This window comes from Schistocerca serialis, chromosome 4 (assembly GCF_023864345.2).
Source record: "Schistocerca serialis cubense isolate TAMUIC-IGC-003099 chromosome 4, iqSchSeri2.2, whole genome shotgun sequence".
NCBI classification, from domain to species: Eukaryota; Metazoa; Arthropoda; class Insecta; order Orthoptera; family Acrididae; genus Schistocerca; species Schistocerca serialis.
In genome coordinates this window covers 180,038,543-180,062,930 of record NC_064641.1, presented here as the reverse complement: position 1 = coordinate 180,062,930, position 24,388 = coordinate 180,038,543, and the positions used below count along the sequence as shown (strand labels likewise).

Here is a 24,388-nt window from a genome sequence, read left to right as displayed (position 1 = left end):
AGCTGAATGCACTTCTAATTTACGTGTACTCATTAAGAACTCGTTGATACTATGATTTGTTCGGTGTTCATATTAAAGAGCGAGTACTTTAATAGTACCTGAAATAACAAATGGAGCTTCGCCTGAAGAACACCTTAACATATTTATGAACTTTCTGCAGGATATTAGGGAATTAATATTGCATGAACTTTAATATTCCCCATTAATAAAATATTTCCTACTTCACCACCGCGATTTCCATTTCAAAGGCTGAATCAAATATAATCATTCTCGTGAATCTTTAAGTAGCCGTTAATTTTATAGATATAACTTTTTCATCCCATATCGGAGCTACAATAACTTGATAGAAACACTACCTCAAGCTGCGTGATGAAGATACGGGAAATGATATTGGTAATCCCCTCACGGCGTTATTGTGATGTGGAAGCTGATACCGCTTATCAGTTAACGATTCTTGACATTTATATTCTGCATTGCGGTACGATATTCACTCGGCCAACCAATTATCTCAATCATATCGAATACATCATCATGACAAATAACACCAATACATTTACGATGTACAAAATTGCTGCAGGGGCCTTTAGCAAAACTATAGGAGACACGTCAAGTATCCGAGATCACCAATGAGCAATGGAGGATTGATGTTGAACTTATAACTGTCTTCAGAGTGATCTCCGTCCACAAACTTCTACAAAATTTTTAAGACTACTGGGTCAACACCCCTTCTGAAATTACTGAATGTAGTCATTCCTCTTATGGATATTTAAAACATTTATTGCGATTTCAGGTTCAAAATTTTGTCATTTTCAAGCTTGCCGAAAGCAAAAATTGTTACCATACGAAATCCTTTGTGGATATGCATCTTACAAACCACATAACCTCGCATTTTTGTACATCCAATCACACGCTCTCTGAGTCCTCACACTCTTGCTTAATTTTACCGCTGTTGTAATCTAGCCACACTTTAACTGGATTAGTGGTTAGTTTCTGTGTATACTACAGATCAAGTTTTATTTGTATACAAACGGTATTCTGTATTTGTGCTTTCCACATGGTTTGTTTTGACAGAGAGTATGGCAGTACTGGTATAATCACTTCTTTTGATCTGAACTTAATTTCATTCTTATTTGCTTAGTTAAATCAAAAATAAATTAAAAATTAGAACGCCGTTTAAAAATTGGATCAAGGAGTTGCCAGACTCGCAGTGCAGTTGCTACATGAAGTGCTGATCCGAGCAGTGGATAGTGTCGTCTTCACATTTATTTTTTATTTTTTAGGATAAATCATTTTTGTAGTGATAGAGACAGCAGCGTAGGCCACAGGAAAAGGTAGAAAAACAAATAAAACTACTATTAGTTTTTCAGTAACAGTTTAATAATTCATTATGGTCAAAAGAACCCATGGTTGGAGTCAGTGGCTGTTATGTGAAATAAATTTTTGATGGTGTACAGCAACCAGCAACAAACTGTCTTAGGCTACTTTTTTAAAAAAGGACAGTTACCGGTTTCGAATTTATTCAAGTCGCCGCCAGACGGCTTTCATGTTTTCGTCAAATCATATGATGCGTTGATTCCACGAAACTCACCAGTAAAGGAACGCAACATTTCTTTAGACGAAAGCATGAGAGCCGTCTGGCGATGAACTGTATAAAATCGAAACCAGTAACGGTATTTTTTGAATAAGGTAACTTGAAACAAGTTGGTATCTGGTTGCTGTAAACCATCAACAATTTAATCAAATGAGGGTACGTGGTCCCAAAGTCATTTTCAAGTCTCTTGCAGCTGTGCAAAGCGACTGTGCTGGGATGGCGTAGTGGGTAGCATGTCTGCCTAGTGAGCAGGAGACCCGTGTTCGAATCACGGTCTTGGTACAAATTTTCATTCGTTGCTACAGTCTTCAAATGTTCATCAACGATTTACTTTAATAATTGACGTTTTCAGGATTATTGTGGAGTTATGTTTAGGAAACTGACATACTATCTTTATTTGGTAATTGTGGATGCTTGCTATGAACCATTTCCTTATTAAATACAACTGAGGAAAAGTCTCAAGTACGCAGGATGTATAAAAGTGTCACATATTTGTACAGTAGGTAATATTGGTGAATAAAAGTTCCTGTAATGATACTTCCTGAGCCCAATACCGATTAAGAGCCAATCTATCCTCTCATTCCCATTTGTTACCTAAGAGCACACATTAGAGGCAGTGGTGCATGTGGTTACCACGCTTTGTCACCCTTCAGCCCTTCTTTGCAGTGAACCATGCCCTCTTACGGATATACCTGACTCCATTCAGATTGCATCACGTCCATTGGTTACACTCTCTTGTAACGGCTGCATATGTGGATGGATTGAGCACACACTAACGCATTTAAAAGTCCCCACCGTTAGAAATATAACGGCTTTGGAACTGGGAGGCTATGCTACCAGATCACCTCGACCAATCCCTCGCCCATGAAACGATCAGTAGAAAATGGCATGGTGCCCAAATCATGCATAAACCACATTCGTCTTTCTGTATGGGTAACGTTTCCCTAAATCTCTGGTAATTTATGGTGCAGAAATCAGCTGTTAATCTACTAAAGTGAGTGGCCCTGCGGCATGAATGTGTCACAGACACTTCTCGCCCGTACATTGACACTGAAGCGATCACAGTGACTCACTTCCATGATTGCTCCAAGATTTGCATTTGTCCACAAGTGCTTACTGTGTTAATTTGCAATGCAGTCTTCTGTGAATCCTGCCTCTTTTGCAAACAAAATGCAGTCTGTGAACTATGTATCTTCAACGCTTCAAATCTCAACAGCTCTTGACTTCAGTATATAACATTGTAGTGAACTCTACATCTTGTAGTGAACTCTACTTCTTGTTTTGATCAATACTACCTCCTGTAGCATTATGTTACAGGTTCCTTAAACAGCCTGTATAGTCAATACTTTTCCTTTGAGGCATATTTCTCACACCAAAACATCAAGAAGTCGGAAAATCTTTGGTTTTTCCCTATATGTTTGACGTTTACGTTCAGAGTGTTTCAAGATGATAGCCAAGAGCTAAACTGTGATACTAACAATAATTTAAATCAGTATCCAACACAAGTCTGCTTACTGAAACGATCGTTGTTGCTTCGATGGTGATGTGGTGTTGTTCAGACACGTTTAGATTTGACATTTGTTTACATTAGTTGGATAGTTATGACATACGAAGTAAGTGCTACGTTTAGACAAGGATACTGTTTTCGTGGTCAGACACATATAATTGTTACGTTTGGCTAGGTGAACGAGAATGAACGTACGAAAGAACGGGTAAAAACACTCTTCCTATCGGATTAAAACTGTATGCTGCACCGGAATGCCAACAAAGCAATTCACCGAAAACTGTCACAAACATTTCCCTTTGTTTCTTGATAGTAATGACATAATACTATAGAATTTGCCCTCATCGAATCAAGGACTGTTGCACATTTTCAGCACTGCCGCACTGCATCGAATATTTTCGCAGGCCTTCATTAATCTTTAGTGAAGTTTCCGTCCATTACAAATGTCTGCCGCATAAATAACTTTAGGCGACCCATAGATAATAGTGCAAATAGTTAGATTCGGGGGCCGTGAAGACTGTGGAGCTTATCAACCGTCAACCGCTGCCTACTCAATCGTTATGGTGGCTTTCGTGTAATTCATCTCAATGTGACCCAAATGTGCTCTAGCACCATCATGTATTAACCCCATTCTTCCATTGTTTGCAGGCCTAGAGCCATTGTTTAAAGTTTGGAGATCTTTCCGGCTTACGTGTAGACGGCATTTCGAAACATAAGAACTTACGCCCCTATTATGTAATCACCTGGTATTCCACAGCGCTATTCACCAAGTGTGCTCCTACTTGGCTCGTCTTTTGCCGCTTCTGAACACTTTTATGTACAGGTCCAACAATAAAGATGTCGCTCTCTTGCCTTACTACTTGACTGACTGCTATGGGCGTCGTAATCTTTATCGAAATACTCAGCATTTTGATCATGTAGGAATTTGGAAGCTCCTGATTAAATTAAATTTTCTTTTATCATCGGGAATGAATTTTCACTTTGCAGCGGATGGTGCGAGTGTTTTCTTTAGCTTCCTGGGGGTTTGTGTGCTACTGTAAGTCGCTCCTGGGTTGTAATTCACCGGTGCCAGTGCTATTACTATTTGGGCTATCTAGCCGCGACTCACGATCGACCCTCACACCTTCAGTTCTTCCAATACCTCTCACCCAGTTGTCAGAGCTGACAGATATCTTCTTTCCTGTCTTGATGGTCTAGCACTCTTGGAAGAGATGATTGTGGAGAAACGAATTAGCCACAGTCTTTGGTCTGAAGATTGCACTCCAGAGTTACTAAGTGTAATCCTGGTCCACCTTGTACCTATAGGCTACTAGAACCCGAGGAGAAATCGGTTGGAGCAAAAAATGAAGTACGATGACGTTTCATGTAAGGTATACCTTTCTATAAAGCAATAGGGTCCCGACTTTTATTGGCCACGTGAAAGGGGTGACCCGAAGTGAATGCAAGCGGAGAAGGCAGACCGCGACAGCAGCTCGGGTCTTGAGCAGTCGGCTGCGGCAGCCGTCACGCCCCGAGGATCGCCTTACGGGAGGACATCCTCCCCACTGCGCAGGCGCAAATCTGCTCTCATTTCTGACCGCTTGTGTATCTTATGCTGGGAACTGATATTGAGGGTCATCGTCTCTGGAAGAACACGTATAAATGTCTTAAACGGTTCATGCGTTTACTTGTAATACTTCAAATGGCTCTGAGCACTACGGGACTTATCATATGACGTCATCAGTTCCCTATAACTTAAAGCTACTTAAACCTAACTAACCTAAGGACAACACACACATCCATGCCCGAGGCAGGATTCGAACCTGCGACCGTAGCGATCGCGCGGTTTCAGACTGAAGCGCCTAGAACCTCTCGCCCATACCGGCCGGCTGTAATACTTGTCGCGGTAGCGTTCTCGCTTCCCACGCCCGGGTTCCCGGGTTCGATTCCCGGCGGGGTCAGGGATTTTTTCTGCCTCGTGATGACTGGGTGTTGTGTGCTGTCCTTAGGTTAGTTAGGTTTAAGTAGTTCTAACTTCTAGGGGACTGATGACCATAGATGTTAAGTCCCATAGTGCTCAGAGCCATTTTTGTAATACTTCTCAAGAAACCGAACACTTACACTGATAGAAAAATCAATTACCTCTCGAAGACAGCACTCACAGGTAATATACAGTGTAATGTAGTAATGTTGTATAATTAACAAACCGGAGTAATTTATACGACGTTCTCATAGTGTATGAACGCATTATCTTGATGTAATTTTACCAACGAAATCTTCTTCTCTGGTTTCCAGCCATGTCAAATATCTGCAGTAGCTGGGCACCTATCATCTCCGTATATCTATAATACATTCATAGTATTATACAGGGTGTTCGGGAACTCCCGTTACAAGCTTCTAGGACTTGTATAGTGGGTCAGTACATAACCTTTTGAACAAGAACCCATAGCACATTTGTTTGTATTAACACTTAATCATTAGGGGTGCTTACATTATTCCAAAACAAAGAAGAACCCAGCATACCGTACGTACAGAACATAGCTGATGCAGCACAACAGCGGCTCGCTGTGGCGATCAGCAACGATGTTACAGGCATTGTACCAACGAATCATGTTCAGGTACACATTCTCCATCCCACCTGGTGTCTATCTTCAGGCCAGAACTCGTGCCAGCACATCTTCCTCTATCTCTACAGGAGTCTCGTAACTTAAACTTTGCGCACACTTCACGTGACATCCGGTGACCGTCTCACGTAGTAAACGTCACACTTGCAGACTAGGACAAGCAACTGTTTTCATTCCCTTAGTGGACGTGGACGCGTTACACATCTGAATTGTAACCGCGTTTTCCGGACATCGGTTCCTATTTTTATTACTACTTACTCACTTCCTGGATGTTTGTAACGGCTGTTTCCGTACACCATGTATAAAGACAAGTCGTTGTTATCAAAAACCTCGAAAACTGCTTGACCGACTTAGTTTACGTTTCCAAACATCTCGAAAAGATCTTAACCATTGTACTTAAAGCTTTAACAGATAATCTGATAGCTCTTGACCTATTTATTTGTCGAAAATTTTCGCCACATTGTTTTTACACGCCTATTTAGAAGTTTTCTGTTCCATATACCAATGGTCCCAGCAAATTTAACATTGATTTTAAGCTACTTCACTTCCAAGTCAGAGTTTCGTCTACAACAACAATAAACAATGCTAAAACTCAGAGAGATGGGTATGAGTACAGAGAGGGGGGTGGAGGAAATGAACATAGAGAGGGGAGAGAAGGAGACAGAGACAGGTGATACACAGAGAGGGGGGGGGGGGGGGGGGACGAGAAAGAAATGGAGAAAGACAAGTGGTAGGACTCCGTGCAACCGCTACGGTCGCAGGTTCGAATCCTGCCTCGGGCATGGATGTTTTTGATGTCCTTATTTTAGCTACGTTTGAGTAGTTCTAAGTTGTAGGGGACTGATGACCACAGATATTAAGTCCCACAGTGCCTAGAGCCATTTGAACCATTTGAACCTTAACAACTGCGAAGCGTTGCCGGATTTGCTGATAACACTAAGGTGACAAAAGTCTGAGATACCTTGTAATATCATGATGGACCTCCTTTTGCGACCGTAGTGCAGCAAGGATCCAACAAGTCATTGGAAATACCCTGCGCAAGTAAAAAGTCATACTGCCTCTGTAGCCGTCCGTAATTGCGAAAGTGTTGCCTGTGCAGGATTTTGCGCATGTACATTTTCGATGGGATTCATATTGGGTGATTTAGGTGTCCAAATCAGCCTCTCAAACTGTGCAGTATGTCATCAACTGTGGCCCGGTGAAAGGGCACATTGTCATCGATAAAAATTCCACTTGAAGATCATGAATGGTTTGCAAGTGGTCTCAAATAGCCGAACATAGCCATTTCTAGGCGATGATCGGTTTACCTCAACCAGAGAACCCAGTCCATTCCATATAAACACAGCCTGCACTATTATGGAGCCACCACCAGCTTGCACAGTGTCCTGTGTCACACTTGAATCCCACCATCAGCTCTTACCAACTGAAATCTGGACTCATCGGACCCAGCCACAGATTTACAATCGTCTAGGATCCAACCAATATGGTCACGAGCGCAAGCGATGCCGTGTTGTTAGCAAAGACACTTGCGTCGGTCGCCTGCCCTATCCCGTTAACGCCAAATTTTGCCGCACTTTGTGAACGGATACGTTCGTCGTGCGTCCCACATTGATTTCGGCTGCTTGTTTCTTAGCGCTGACAGCGCCGCTGCTCTCGGTCGTTAAGTGAAGGCCATGGTGAGAGGTAATGCCTTTATATTTGGATTATCGGCACACTATTGACACGGTGAATCGTGGAATGTTGAATTCACTAACGATTTCCGATATGGAATGACCCATACGTCTAGCTCCAACTACCATTCCGCGTTCAAATTCTGTTAGCACCCGTCGTGCGGCCACAATCGCGTCAGAAACCTATCCACATGAATCACCTGAGTACAAATGACGGCTCGGCCATTGCACATACCCTTTTATATCTTGTGTACGCGATACTACCGCCATCCATACTACATGCATGTGTCGATCCCATGTCTTGTCATTTCAGCTTATAATTAATACATTAATACCACAGTGTGGTGCTAACAGTTGCACGAAAGGGTCAAACCGTCACAGGAGCAGGTACAGCGGCCTCCTGTCTATATTACAGGAGGAGGCTGTCAGTACGAAGTGTTGAATGATGCTGGGCAACAGGGGTTGTTTGGCTCGACGAAAACTCCGCAGCTCATACGGCACAGACACAAAACGTAGTCACATATATTGCTCCATTGCACTATATTGTTCCCCCTTCCTCCTACCCGATTCGTCTACCATGGCACTCAGAGTTCTTCTTGCTTCGAATGAAGAAATCATTTTGTGGCAGCACTTATAGCGTTTCAAGGAGGTGAATTTGGAGGCGTAACGTTTCCTGAATGCTACGTTCTACGACCTAGGTAACCGCCAATAGATCTTCCGTTGGGAAATATGTGCCGCATTCAAGGGTCAACACAAATAAGTTAACATAAAGTTTCAGAGGATGGGAGCCTGATTTTTCGTTAGATAATAATTAAAATTTTATATCTATCTCTCATACATCCTTAATCATTCGCTGTAGCGTTCCTCGGCCATGTGAAATGGTACAGTACTGCCGCGTGTTTTTTTATGCTTGCATTCTCTCTGGCTATTAAGATGCTTTCAGCCAATCACTACGCGAACTGTTAGTGAGGCAGAGCGACTCCAAATAGTGAATATGTGGGAGTGCATATCCCGTTGTGTAACTTGCCCTACAACGGAGAGGAACTACGTGAAAATGTTGGCAGGTTCAGGGGATAGCAAAAGTTGTTTATTTAATCCGCGGACAGTGCTTCCAAGACTTAAAATGTAAAGAGGTAGAGTATGCATAAGTGCACATTTTCGCAGAGTATGCAGAGCCAAGTCTACGACTTTTTCGACATGTGCAGTGTACCTATGTCACTATTCGTCATGGGCGACACCATGACCTGCGGTGATCGTACCGTGTCTCTCCCTTATATATGAATCGTACTCATTGTGCCGTCACTCGTGCTCAGTCGGAGCCAAAGAAATATAAGGCCCTTGTGGCGTACGCCACAGTAGTGTCCTAGAGCTCTTGCGAGTTGCAGCGACCATCATTGTTACTATTTGAGGCCACTTTAATACTTCGTAGCTCCACGTTTAAATAGACTCACGCGGTTGATAACATATGATAATGTTAAGTACTTTATTGGGTACTTTTTCATTTACATACTGGTATCGCGCCTGCTCCCGGCACAGCCGAGCGTTCGTGATGTGTCGGGGAAAGCAACTACTGTGACATCACAAGATCGTTCTGTAGGCCGTGCTTCCCTTGGGTTCCGAGCTCAATCTAAGCCAATACAAGGGAATGTTTTCGGACCTACATCTGCCTTGACCCCTTTAACCGCGAAATAAATGTACATGTCGTGTGCTTAGGGCCTCCCGTCGGGTAGACCGTTCGCCGGGTGCAAGTCTTTTGATTTGACGCCACTTCGGCAACTTGCTTGGCAATGGGGATGTAATGGTTGAAATGGCTCTGAGCACTATGGGACTTAACATCGGAGGTCATCAGTCCCCTAGAACTTAGAACTACTTAAACCTAACTAACCTAAGGACATCACACACGTCCATGCCCGAGGCAGGATTCGAACCTGCGACCGTAGAGGTCGCGCGGTTCCACACTAAAGCGCCTAGAACCGCTCGGTCACAACGGCCGGCACGTGATGGGGATGAAATGTTGATGATTAGGACAACACAACACCCAACTCCCTGAGTGAAGAAAATCTCTGACCCATCCGGGAATCGAACCCAGTCTCTTTTGATTGACATTCTGTCGCTCTGAAGCAGCTACTGGGGACAGACAACCACGCGACAGCCCTAAGCCCTGTTGTTCTCAGTTTCATGCCGTCGTCGTTGCTATGTTATTAGATATTTTGATCTCTATAGTTCGATTTATTACACTCTCCAAGAAACAGGTAGCACTCGCGATGAAAGAAGCGGCGCCGATGGCAAGTTTATGTCTATTTTTCAAAGCAGTTTCACATATGCCGATATCTCTGGATAATGTAGTCGCAGAAATATTTCATATTCGAGCCTGCATGATTCTAAGAAGCGCACGGTTTACCCAGAGGAATACTTTGTGCGCCCATACAGTATTTTGTAACAAGCCCACATTACCTTCCACAGACCTCACCAGTGGTGTTGTAGCTTGATTCCTGCAGGTGCTTTGTAAACTTGACATAAAATTACATTCGACGACTGGTGTATCATCATGATGGCTAACAGTTTCTGGGACAGAGTAATGAAAGCTTTAGAGATAAAAATATTTTACAAAATCCTCTATGATGGCGATGGACTAATCACCAGTGACATCACTGCCTGTACCACGGATGTAAAAGAGTTCTAAAACTTTTTGTCAGTTATCACTTAACACTGGCCTGGAAGCAGCTAGTGAAATGAGATTGCATAGGCTTTTCCCGACGTAATAATTCTTGTTAGCCTCCTCGAGTTTGCTGCCGCATACTGAAAGCAACATGACTGGGACTGGGCAGCAAATACTAAGCGACTATCTCGTGATGTGTAACCACCTGACGTTCTGGAAACCCGAGGAGACTATACACAGGGATGAGATATGGCAGCTGTAGATGAGGGACAGCAAATAACTTACAGACATAAAATGAAGCAATAGCGCAACAAGGACAGAGAATCGCATGTGCTTTCCCTGTACGTTGTTAAGACAGTTTTGTAATAGAGTTTAAAGAGAGATACACTTTACAGCTATACTTTATTTAGAACACTTTAAGACCAACAAATTTTGATGAGAATTTTATATTAAAGAGAAAAAAGACTAGGAGGTATTTTGAAAATTTTCTGTACGAAGATAACTAGTAGAAACTCTCACCATGTGCGGGAGGGCAGTATCTTGCTGAACTGTAAGCCCAAGATGGCTTGCCATGAAGGGCAAAAAATGCCATAGACCCATCGGTGTGCTAAAATGGTCCGCGCATGACAACCAAAGTGGTCCTACTATGAAATGAAAAGTCACTCCAAACCATCACTCCCAACCGTATTGCGGCAATAGTCAGGTTGGTATCCCACCGCAGTCCACGGGGTCTACAGACATCTAACGGACCATCGGGGCTCAGTTCGAAGCAGGACACATCACCGAAAACAGCTCCATTCCAGTCAGTGAGATTCCTGGATGAAGGCAAGCCTGGAGCTCAATAATGTTGTGCTCAGTAATACTGTGATCAGGTGACTGTGGTGAGCAGAGGAGATGCGACGATTCATTCTCGTGTTCAAAAAACTGGCCCTGGACAATGAGAACTGTGTAACAAGGGCCCTGTCGTCTCGAAACACTGCATCACCATTGGAGGACAAACACTTTACCTCGGAATCGATCTGATCCGTCAAAATGGTCATTTAATGCTAAGCAGTAATGCGGCCTTGCAGAGTAACCATAGGGCCCATGGGAACTCAAATCATCATCGAAGCCCCGCCACGTTTCGCTCGTGAGACTTAAACTTTGCAGAAGTTGTAAACAGCGACCAAATTACTTTTTTCCGTTGCTCTAAAGGTCTGGATTTATGGTTTCGGCACCACGTTTTCCTGTTGTGGGCATTTGCATGATTGGGGTGTAGGTTTGGAATTTCAGCTTGCCCTTCACTTCTGTGCTTATTGAGCTCCGTCGTGTTGATTTGGTGCTGACAGAGTTCACGAATACGACCTTCAGTTCTGCAGCGAGTTTCGCAATTGTCGTCTTCTTATTTTACGTCACAGTCCTGATTCAACCCACACTCTCCTTCGCGTTGTGACTTTTCGAATTATGTTTTTCTGCTTTCCCTGTATGCGGTATAAATCTTCGACACGGTGCCTCTCGAAACATCAAGCACTCCGGTTACCTCGCTTTTGCAAGCAACAACCACATCGTGCACGAACAATTTTGCGGCGTTGGAGTTCACTTAGCTCCACAGGAGGAGATTAGAGTTGGTAGTCCCGTCGATAGCGGGGTCATTGGAGTCGGAGCAGAAGCTCAGATTACAGAAGGTTGCGGAAAGAAATTGCACGTGCCCTTTTCAAAGGTTCCATCCAGGCATTTGCCTGGAGCGATACAGGGAAATCACGGAAAAACTACACTACTGGTCATTAAAATTGCTAAACCACGAAGATGACGTGTTACAGACGCAATATTTTACCGACAGGAAGAAGATACTGTGATATGCAAATAATTAAATTTTCAGAGCATTCACACAAGGTTGGCGCCGGTGGCGACATCTACAACATGCTGACATGAGGAAAGTTTCCAACCGATTTATCATACACAAACAGCAGTTGACCGGCGTTGCCTGGTGAAACGTTGTTGTGATGCCTCGTGTAAGGAGGAGAAATGCGTACCATCACGTTTCCGACTTTGATAAAGGTCGGATTGTAGCCTATCGCGACTGCGGTTAACCGTATCGCGACATTGCTGCTCGCGTTGGTCGAGATCCAATGACTGTTAGCAGAATATGGAATCGGTGGGTTCAGGAGCGTAATACGGAACGCCGTGCTGGATCCCAACGGCCTCGTATCACTACAGTCGATGACAGGCATCTTATCCGCATGGCTGTAATGGATCGTGCAGCCACATTTCGATCCCTGAGTCAACAGATGGGGACGTTTGCAAGAAAACAAACATCTGCACGAACAGTTCGACGACGTTTGCAGCAGAATACACTATCAGCTCGGAGCCAATGGCTGCGGTTAACCTTGACGCTGCATCACAGACAGTAGCGCCTACGATGGTGTACTCAACGTCGAACCTGGGTGCACGAATGGCAAAACGTCATTTTTTCGGATGAATCCAGGTTCTGTTTACAGCATCATGATGGTCGCATTCGTGGTTGGCGACATCGCGGTGAACGCACATTGGAAGGGTGTATTCGCCATCGCCATACTGGAGTATCACCCGGCGTGATGGTATGGGGTGCCATTGGTTACACGTCTCGGTCACCTCTTGTTCGCATTGACGGCACTTTGAGCAGTGGACGTTACATTTCAGATATGTTACGACCCGTAGCTCTACCCTTCATTCGATCCTTGAGAAACCCTACATTTCAGCAGGATAATGCACGACCGCATGTTGCAAGTCCTGTACGGGCCTTTCTGGATACAGAAAATGTTCGACTGCTGCCCTGGCCAGCATATTCTCCAGATCTCTCACCAACTGAAAACGTCTGGTCAATGGTGGCCGAGCAACTGGCTCGTCACAATACGCCAGTCACTACTCTTGATGAACCGTGGTATCGTGTTGAAGCTGCATGGGCAGCTGTACCTGTACTCGCCATCCAAGCTCTGTTTGACTCAATGCCCAGGCATACCAATGCCGTTATTACGGCCAGATAAAAAAATGGTTCAAATGGCCCTGAGCACTATGGGACTTAACTGCTGATGTCATCAGTCCCCTAGAACTTAGAACTACTTAAACCTAACTGACCTATGGACATCACACACATCCATGCCCGAGGCAGGATTCGAACCTGTGACCGTAGCGGTCCGGCGGTTCTATACTGTAGCGCCTAGAACTGCTCGGCCATTCCGGCCGGCTACGGCCAGAGGTGTTCTGGGTACTGATTTCTCAGGATCTATGCACCCAAACTGTGTGAAAATGTAATCACATGTCAGTTCTAGTATAATATATTTGTCCAATTAACACCCGTTTATCGTGTGCATTTGTTCTTGGTGTAGCAATTTTAATGGCCAGTAGTGTAAATATCGATGGCCGGATGGAGATTTGAACCGTCATTCTCACGAATGCGAATCCAGTGTGCTACGCACCACGCCACCTCGCTCGGTCATTTAGGTCCGACATAATACATTCACAACTACACACAACTCCGGTTGACCACGACTGATACTTGCAGCATAGTGAGGATATTGCAAAGATTCCGTTCCTGAGCAAATACAACAGTGCATCCTGCAGGCTTGCCTAGCTATTGCATTAGGTTCAAGCATGCATTTCTAGCGGTGTTCTCGTATTTCCATCAACCCTTGTATGTAAGAGGAAGAGAGGTGACGGGAATTTTCTAGCGCCGGACGTTGTGGCCGAGCGGTTCTAGGCGCTTCAGTCTGGAACCGCGAGACCGCTACGGTCGCAGGTTCAAATCCTGTCTCGGGCTTGGATGTGTGTGACGTCCTTAGGTTAGTTAGGTTTAAGTAGTTCTAAGTTCTAGGTGACTGATGACCTCTGATGTTAAGTTCCATAGTGCTCAGAGCCTTTTGAACCATCTTGAATTTTCTACCGACGATACAGACCGCTAATATTGAAATTCAATTAGATCAACGACTTTGAAAAAGGACATAGAATTATAGTACGGCGTCCGGAAATGAGTATTTCGGAAATGGCGATGGCGGTTGGCTGTTCGAGTGATACTATGGTGAGCCCGCATCTCGTGGTCGTGCGGTAGCGTTCTCGCTTCCCACGCCCGGGTTCCCGGGTTCGATTCCCGGCGGGGTCAGGGATTTTCTCTGCCTCGTGATGGCTGGGTGTTGTGTGCTGTCCTTAGGTTAGTTAGGTTTAAGTAGTTCTAAGTTCTAGGGGACTTATGACCACAGCAGTTGAGTCCCATAGTGCTCAGAGCCATTTGAACCATTTTTGATACTATGGTGAGCATCTATGGGAAGTGATTGAAGAACGGCGAAACCATAAGTACACTTCAGGATGCTGAACATGCAGGCGCCGACAAGGATGGGGAGGCTTGCCCACTAGGTAAAGATAGACAGGCGACGATCTGTGGTAGATGTGACGAAAGTGCTGGTGCGGATACGGGTGTTTCGCAACATACCGTTCAGCGCACATTCTTGAACATAGGGCTGCGTAGCAGAGAACGGCTTCCCAAGGTGATCCAACGACATCTATGACTGTGATGTGCACGGTGCCATCGAGAACAGATTTTGAATAAAAAAAAAACATGTCGCCTGGTCGGGTGAGCAACGTCTCACATTACACTCTGTTTCTATTCATGTGCTCAACATGGTCGTAACATGCTAGGTGCCATGGATGTAGGCCTAGGGGGCTAGTATTATGTTATGGACGACTTTCACCTGGAATTCCACGGGATCTGTGATAGCAATCGAAAACATCATGTCAGAAGTGGACCAAATGAACATTATGGAGGACCACCTGAATCCCTTCATACTTGATGTCTTCTCCGTTAACGAGGGCATCTGCCAGTGGAGTGACTGCACAAGGCCGGAGTGGGGCTACAGTGGTTCAAGGAACATAACAGTGAACTCACGTTATTTCTTTGGCCACAAATCAAATTTGCAATAACTGAACACGATGAAACACATCTGTGACATTATTGGGCAGCAGCTTCGCAATAGCAAACCACTGGCTCGTAATTTAGAGGAACTTCGTCACCTCTGCGTAGACATCTGTTACCTTGTTCATCCAAAAACCTTAATGTATGCCAAGCAGAATCACTGCTTTAATGCGTCCCAAAGGTGGACCAACATGCTAATAATCTGGCAGTGCGCTCATCAGTGTATTCCACGTCCGGCAGTTGAAACCAGTCACTGCGCGAATGAAAACTTCAACAAAAATAATGCTAATATTGTCTTCGTGTGCATCTCGTCTTCTGTTATCTCATAGGCAGGTATCATAGGTCTATACATTAACTCTTCAAAGGTGTGGGTTCCTGAAGATGATCTCTACTTACGTCCTCTCAAATTAATATTCTTTCTGGGATCTTCCCCTTTATTTTTGAAAATGTGACAAAGCATCAACGTCTTCTCCATGCGCCTGTTCTCTGCTGACCGCTGCTTACATATTACCGTATACCGGAAGTTACGATTTTTGTTGCAGCTGTAAGACATATAAATACAGGGGTCTGGGAAGGGACAGCGCATAAGGCGCGAGGACAGACATATCAGGGAGTAAAAAGCTTACGTTAGTGCTACGACAGTAGTGTTTACAGTAAGGACACCATTATGAGTAAATTTTCATATTCTCTTATTTATATCTTTTGATATAAGTTCAACTACCAAAGATCATATCAAAGTAAAATGATTCCTATGCACACAAAGATTATGTGCAGTCTACTGTTAAAATCGTATCGCTCGTAATTACAGTAAGCTAATATGAATCTCTGGCTTGTTACTAAGTATGTAAAAGCTGCAGGCTTTACCTTGTCAGTGAAAAGGTTCCCTATTTACATTACCATAGTTTAATATAGAGTAAATCCTCTTTTCAAATGTTAATGAGTGAACAATATGAAGCCGACCAGTGTGGCCTAGCGGTTCTAGGCGCTTCAATCTGGAACCCCGCGACCGCAACGGTCGCAGGTTCGAATCCTGTCTCGGGCGTGGATGTGTGTGATGTCCTTAGGTTAGTTAGGTTTAAGTAGTTCTAAGTTCTAGGGGATGATGTTAAGTTCCATAGTGCTCAGAGCCATTTGAACCATTTGAACATTACGAAAAGCAAATAATTACTGAATAAATACTTCCTTGGTCACGGAAACACAGCATTACTCTAGCGATGTTATTCCTGCCCTGTCAGAGATAGCTCACGTTAATTTCTGATTATTTTCTAACAAGATGCTTTTATAAACGCAATAAAAACAATTTAACTGCCACCACTTTAAAACTAATAGTTACCAATTTCAGTAACGTATCTCATCAATTTCTAACATTGGGGTTTATTTAACAATATCCCAAGTAATTTGTTGCACACACACACACACACACACACACACACACACACACACACACACACACAGACACACGCACACGCACAGGGAAACAATAACATATCTTAGTGGATAATGATTTTTTAAATATACTTGAGATCTCAGATAACGTCCTGTTGTGTAAATATTTTCAACTCATGTGGACGGAGTGACTTTTTATGCAGGGAAGGGAAGTAGAAATATTAGCATGAGTATTATGTTTATTACCTCAAATATTTAATCGAAAAAGATCAGCCAATGTGCTGACTAACTCAGAAACTAGAGCAACTCATCTGATATTTGATCGGTCTAGCAAAACCGGTTTAGCCCCTGCTTAACATGTGAACAGGTCAGCGATAAACAGTCTCCGAATTTCGACTTTCGCATTTGGAAGTTGTGACGCATGTAAACGTAGTTATTCTGAACTGGAACCCAAACTGTAGAGAGACAGAGGATGAGCGTTTTTAACGTTTTTAATAATAGTAATATTGTAGGTAATGGCCATCTGTGGTTTATCAGGTGGCGAGCTACGACGCCTTGGTTTCGTTCCCTCCATGTCTGCAATTCCAAAATTTCCCCAACCCTCGTTTTCTTTACAACACCACCATACAATTTTACTTATTAAATAACAATAGATAAACAAGATCACAATTCGGAGTAAGCGACAGGAACAAAATCAGTTATTATTCCATTTAAAGGATATCTGCATCTCAGGTGATGCTACCAGTACTCTGTCAAAGCCGTATACTCAATTGTGGCCTGTCGCAAGCCTCACTAGGAAACTGATAATGTTGTTGAATCGAGTGATGACGGTAGTGAGCGTATTCATTAAGATGCTGACGGTGAGGAGACTATGTTTCATTATGACACTGCGTAAACGGAACGACCCGCACGAATGCGATATATAGGTTGCTTTTGTGATGATTTTACAAAATTTCGGGAATGATGGAAAAGGGTGAATGTATCAATTTGAGGTGAGGGACTCTGGTCCCGAAACGACGGAGTCGAAAGTTATACGCGAAAACTGTTTTGATACCTCTGACAGTAGACTTCTTCTAGTACAAGCTCTCTGTTTTCCATATTTTGGGAAGAGGTACCATGGACCAAAATAAGAAAAAAAATGACCAGTAAACATGGAGTCTAATGTGCATACTTTAAAGATATATCAGAACTTGTTCATCTTTGCTACTGTGAAACACGTCTCTTCCACTGTAAAAGCTCTCAGGAGCAGCTTACTTACCCTTCTCCATCGTGTCTGAAAATTTGCAATGTAATTATATGAGGTCCATAGGAAGCTATCAAACTTGCCCAGTAATTCAAGTAGCTGGAGAAGATTAGTGCAATGGTATAGAAATAGAAGGATTTCCTTGTATCACTTTTTAATTCATTAATTTCGTACTTTTTGATTATATAATCGCTTTTGTGAAACTTTATCGCAGGAGTAAGCAAATAGTTAGCGGTATTCGCAGTTACTGCATGGATATGCCTATTACACGTCTCTATTTAGTCAACGCTGAAAAGAACGCTACCACTCACGTATAATCAGTCCCAGTCAGAGTCGGTGGCACTTTGGCCCTCAGGGGCTTTAGCGGCGGCGCAGACGGCGCTTAGCACCCGCTGCGTGGCTACCAATTGGTGTGGCCGCGCTGCCGAGATATGGGCCGTGACGGGCCGCCAGCTGCTGAAGGGCCCCTCATTGACGTCAGGTGCGTTATCTGCGTGCGGCGAGCTGCGCGCTTCACGTCATACTGCGCTGGTATGCGGCGGATCCGATACGTTCACCTTTATGGTGTTGGAGTGTGACGCGTGGCGGGAAGACTATGCCGTGAAAATCCGTAAATGTGCCACCCAATACGCGCCACACGAGAAAAAAAAAAGTGAGGCACGGAGAAGGGGAGGATGAAAGGGAATGAAACTTCACGAGCTGAGAGGGTATGTTACATTTCTTCAGTGGTTGTGAAATCGAGTCCAATTAATAGGGATCTTGGCAGTATGAGCCAACTTGTCGATATGACGCTGCATCTCCTCTGACCTGGATGCGTGGTCCTGAGGCAAAATTGCCCACAAATGTTGTAACTGTGTAAGGTGTCAGGCAAATCCAACACCTTCCATGAAAACCCTGACATGATAGCAAATCCGGCAGTATGTCACATAGCTCCGAATAAATCATGACATAAAATTAACCAAAGTAATATGATCAACGAGTAAGCAAATGGAATACCACAGACTAACACAAGAACGCCTAAATGCATGTCATACCTTCCCACTGTGAAACAGACGCAGTTCCGAGGGGAGAAACGAGAACAGAAGCCAAGAGCAGAGCCGTGTTTCCTAGAAGGCCCTACGATAAGGGAGGGACGGACACCCACATCGCTGGCCGATCGTCAAGAGCAGCCCCCACCCACGTTAAAAGATAGAGCCCTCCAGAAGAACAGTATAGATCTTACGATAACACTAAAAGGGCCACACCAGCTGCAAGTTTTAGCGTGAGAATATACGCGTCTCTGTTACGTTGCAAACGTTAAAAACATTGCGCCACCTCGAAAAGAATAACGTTTCTCTTTGGATTGACAGAATTTTTGTAGGTGGAGCTTAAGGTTAACATTGAGACGCTGATTGGTCAGCTGAAAAAACAGCCAGATAGCTTTTCTTAAACCAAATTAGAGTTGCTTCCGAGATGGCGAGGTGTGTGGAGCTGTGCTGCCTGCCGCCCCCTGACGCTGCCTAAACACCGACAAGGTAATTAACGCACGTAATGCCGCCCGCATAAGGCTTCACTCAGAACTGCAGAAGTCTCATCTGTTACACCCCCTTTTTGCGTAATACTAGTGTAGATCGTCAATTAAAGCTCATGGTATTCACATTTGCTACTAGAAGTTAAAAATCTGAAACGCGATGATTTTTCTGTTATATAATTATTGAGAAGCCACATCAGCCACTGTAATTTACGACAAGTTACATAAATAATTAAAGATAATTGAGGGTCACTGTAGACCATTTTTATAGTTTTCTCTTTTATGAAACTTACTTTAAACCTAGATTATAGATGTGATATGGCATAGGTCATCCTTCGATTCATTACAGAACTTGGAAACCCATTCAGGGAATATTCGTTCACATTTTTGTTGAACGCAGTTGGTTTTTATCATCCTGTATTAAAATATTTCCTTTTATCAATAGCGCAATTTATAAACAATGTTTTGTGAGTAGAATAAAAATTCCAATGGTAAGCTTAACTGCTTTTTCGACTTATTTTACCAGCTATCTAAAAATAGGAAAGCCTTGAACCCCTTCTACTAAATTTAGTTAGTATTAAGATTCTTTTACAGGGAGTGCAGTGGAGCTGACGCTGAAATCATTAAGTATTTGATTATATCATCGCTATTCTCACTGAACTCTTCTGAACTCTACATGTCATGTGTGGTCTGGCGTCTTCTTACCAGCGACAGGTCCCAGGTTCAAACTAGTCAATTCCCTAAAAAAAACACGCTCAGAGTGTCGTTGCGCGAAATTGGTAGGGAGAAACGACTTAGAACAAACAGACACCACGCAGAATGTTAGAACTGGTCCTTGATATCCTGGATACTAGCACTGGGACAGTGTTAACACCCAAAGTGGTCCCACATATACTCTGTCAAGAACAAATCTCGGGATGAGTTTTATCCATAGTGGATGCTGTTGAACTCTGAGACTGTTCCTTTATAGGGTGTAGAAAATTTTTTCCGCTAGCAGTCACAATAAACGGTTATTTATTTGTCACACGACCGGTTTCGGGCTTTCGCCCATCTTCATGTGTTTATACATTCCTGTACATGTTTATATTGCTGGAGATCACTGTATAAATACAAAAAAAAAACTATTTGCTGGTGTCTAAACAGATACAAGTGGGACAATTTTAAGTGGCAAGGCAGCATTTTGAATATATATATATATATATATATATATATATATATATATATATATATATATATATATATTCAAAAGCCGGCCGAAGTGGCCGTGCGGTTAAAGGCGCTGAAGTCTGGAACCGCAAGACCGCTACGGTCGCAGGTTCGAATCCTGCCTCGGGAATGGATGTTTGTGATGTAGTTAGGTTTAACTAGTTCTAAGTTCTACGGGACTGATGACCTCAGCAGTTGAGTCCCATAGTGCTCAGAGCCATTTGAACCATTTTATATTCAAAAACAAAAACTATTTATCCTCTGATATAATAACAAAGTAATATTCAATGGAAATTCGATGTAGCACTCATACAACAGTTCAAGTGTCATTATCGTAATTTGTGATAGTCATATTGTGAACAAAAGCTGTAACTGTCATTTTATAATTTTCCGCGCAGGATTAGTCGAGCGGTCTCAGGCGCTGCAGTCATGGACTGTGCGGCTGGTCTCGGCGGTGGTTCGAGTCCTCCCGCGGGCATGGGTGGGTGTGTGTGTTTGTCCTTAGAATAATTTAGGTTAAGTAGTGTGTAACGTTAGGGACTGATGACCTTAGCAGGTAACTTCCATAAGATTTCACACACATTTTTGAACATTGTATAATTTGTAATAGCTTTCAAAATTTCATGTGTGAAACATCATTGTACTTCCTATATTTAAGTTCTCTGACAACAGTGTGGTTCAAAACAGTTCTAGCTGTAATTTTTTAATTTGTAACAGCTTTTAGTAATTTCATAAATATTTATAACATCATTGTACTTCCTAGATCTAAGTTCTTCGACAAAAATGTGGATCGAACAATTTCATAATGTACATCACATAACTCCTTTTCAAGTTTCTATATGTGCAACACCCTTGCACTTTCTGTGGTTAAGTTCTTTGACCATAACCTACATGTTTCTGTATGAGCAACATCTTTACACCTGCTATGTCTAAGTTCTTTCACCACAGCTCAAATGTTTGTATGTAAACCGAGTGTATTTCACGAGTGCACATCGTAATAGTGAAATATGCAGCTAAACTTTATAAAACTGAAATATGGACGTGAAACTGATAATAAGTGTGTAACTAAGTGGAAGAACTGTCACCACAACGTAACTGTAATACTGGTTCAAATGCCTCTGAGCACTATGGGACATAACTTCAGAGGTCATCGGTCCCCTAGAACTGAGAACTACTTATACCTAACTAACCTAAGGATATCACACACATCCATGCCCGAGGCAGGATTCGAACCTGCGACCGTGGGCCGGCTAACTATAATAATGATGCCTCATGTTTATGAAAGTACAGACATGTTTTCGACAAATGCTGCCTTGCCACTTACAATTGTCCCTCTTGTATCTGTTTAGTCACCAGCAAATACTTTTTTTACATTTGTACAGTGATCTCCAGCAATATAAACATGTAAATGAATGTATACACCTGAAGATGAGCGCAAGCCCGAAACCGGTCATGTTTCAAATAAATAACCTTTTATGGTGACTGGTAGCGGAAATTTTTCTACACCCTACAAATCTAGGGATCTTACCAGCAACGGGAGTCCCTCAGCATTATGAAGCCACTTCATAGAAACACGTTCCATGTGTGTACGAGCATTGTTCAGTTGAAAAAGGCACCACGATCTTGGCGCATAAGAGGTAGGATGTGACGATGCAGAATGTCCGTGACGTATCATTGTGGCGTCAGAGTTCCCTCAATCACCACCGGCCGCGACCTGTGGTAAAACCCGATGGTTCCCCACACTATGAAGGTAGGAGTAACACCGCTGTCCCTCCCCAAAATACTGGGGGAATGGGACATCTCCCCAGATCGTAGCCATACCAGCCGCCTATGGTCATCATGGATAGTATAGAACGAAGGTTCATTACTGAATACAATGCGACGCTGTTCATCAACAGTTCACCCTTCCCGTCCACGGCAAGATAAGCAAATGTCGTTGTTTGTGTTGAAGTGTTAACGGTAGCCTGCGCATATTTTTCGAAATAACACCTTAAACCTCCTCCCTTGGTATTGAAAGGTTCGGCGATGTAGGCCTCGTTTCGGAGTCTTTGTTGTATACCTGAACTCTAGAATTTATACAAAAAATGCCTTTCGTAATATGCGTAGGTGTGACATTTGTCTATTATTTCAGAACCCCAAATTGATCCTTCGCCGTGTACATACCCTAATATGAAGTGTATTCGCTGTCTGTCGTTTCATGATTCTGGAAAAGCATCTGTGAATGATTTTAGAAATACCATGGGATGTATATTTCGTTTTTCAGGTATAAAAGGCTGGAAAACTCTGTGTTACAGCACACTCTCATCTCGCATTAGTTCAACGAGTGTCAGTTGATCGGTATGACTACGTGGCGTTGAAGCTTTATCACGCGTATTATTTACAGTTGGTGATAATTGTACCTGATACTCGGGATATTGACGAGTATCTTGTTCTGGCGGTAGTGAATAATTTTGATTGTCACCTTGCAATTCTATAACTTGCTTTTTCAGCTGATCTATGTCAGTGGTCAGCCATTGCTTCCATTCCAGAAGATCGTGGCTGAAGGCTCGTCTGATTTCGCCTAATTCACTGGTTAAAGTGTCACCAGAAATACCGGGAGCGGTTGGGATTCCTACTGTGGAGGATTTAACTGCACCTTTTAGATCAGAGTGTACCATACTCTCAATGTACTGTTCAAATGGTTCAAATGGCTCTCAGCACTATGGGACTTAACTGCTGTGGTCATCAGTCCCCTAGAACTTAGAACTACTTAAGCCTAACTAACCTAAGGACATCACACACATCCATGCCCGAGGCAGGATTCGATCCTGCAACCGCAGCGGCCGCGCGGTTCTAGACTGTAGCGCCTAGAACCGCTCGGCCACCCCGGCCGGCAATGTACTGTTCCTTGGACTGTATCCACTTTTCAGATTCCCTATTAAGGGGAGTGCTTATTCCTGCGGTGACGTCTTCGATCCTTTTGACAATATTGACATCGGATATTCGCTGAGCAAGGTTTTCAACTCGCTCGCCAATTTGGCTGACACCTTCTGTCCATTGGCCTACTCTTTTTGAAACATCATTGTAATGTTCCAAGAGACTCTCGCTGTTGATTTACACACATCGACATGGGTCTGAAAACCTATTAACTTTCTACCATGTTGGTATTGGCGGAATCCACCATGGAAAGAGCGCTGTCTATTTTTGCAAGTACGCTTGCGTTTAGCCCGCTTGCGTAAACAGTGGTAATGGCTTTAATTTTTTCCTCCATGGTGTCATTCGAACTTTGGATTTGTGTTTGGATATCGGTAATAACAGAATTTATATTGGTCATTCGCACTTGAGTGTCCTCTATCCTCAATTCTAAACTGTTGAACCTGCTGTCTACAGCTCTGTTCTGTTCCTGTAATCAGGCATCAACATCCTGTAATCTGGCATCTACATCCGCTAATTGGCTTCTAAGATTACCCATGTGAACTTCAATGTTGTCACTTTTTGTGTTAACTATCGCATGTGTGCTTCAAAACTGGTTTTCATATCAGAAAACAATTTTAGTACAGATGACAACGAGCATTCACGCGGTTGCGACGCCGACTGTGGCGCAACACCTCGAGTGTCGCTTCGTCGTCTGTTGTTCCTTCACTACGAGATTCAAGTTTGTTTACACCTGCGCGCGGCCTCAGTTGCCTGGGTTGCTCATCTGCCATCTTAAATTTAGCGTAGTTATGCCACACAAGACAGAATAGATAATTTATAATTATGATTTTCACTTGTTAGGCGCGCCAATGATTTCGCGCCCTGATTTCTGAGATATTGCTTGCGCGCTATGAACAATTGAAGCTCTAGCACACGAAGACGGCAATATGGCAACTGGAGAGATAAAACAAATGAAAAACACTTATACACCACTGAAACTAGTGTAGATAGCGGCCATTTTGATCCACTAAAATATACAACACTGGAAATTTTGACCAACTATTTCTAACTATTTTAAGCGAAATGATGTTAAACAGGCGGATCTAACAGCAAAAGGAAGGAGAAATTTGGAAATTAAATAGCGTGAGAAAAAGGAAAGAAGCGTAGAGAGTGAATATTCACTAGCCGATTGAACGTTCG

At 43.2% G+C, this 24,388-nt stretch overlaps 1 protein-coding gene and 1 non-coding gene across 2 annotated transcripts in view; both read left to right on the top strand.

Annotated features, from left to right (window-relative positions):
- Nucleotides 1-1,801: 1,801 nt before the first annotated feature.
- On the top strand, nucleotides 1,802-1,873 carry Trnat-agu (transfer RNA threonine (anticodon AGU)). Its single transcript has one exon. It is a non-coding gene; the product is annotated as a tRNA-Thr (tRNA).
- A 17,141-nt stretch (nucleotides 1,874-19,014) lies between these two features.
- Nucleotides 19,015-24,388, top strand: part of LOC126473742 (5-hydroxytryptamine receptor 1A-like) — a 187,950-nt gene continuing 182,576 nt past the window's right edge. The window contains exon 1 of the mRNA XM_050100990.1: nucleotides 19,015-19,091. The gene's annotated coding sequence lies outside the window, so the exon portion shown is untranslated. The remainder of the gene's footprint in view (nucleotides 19,092-24,388) is intronic.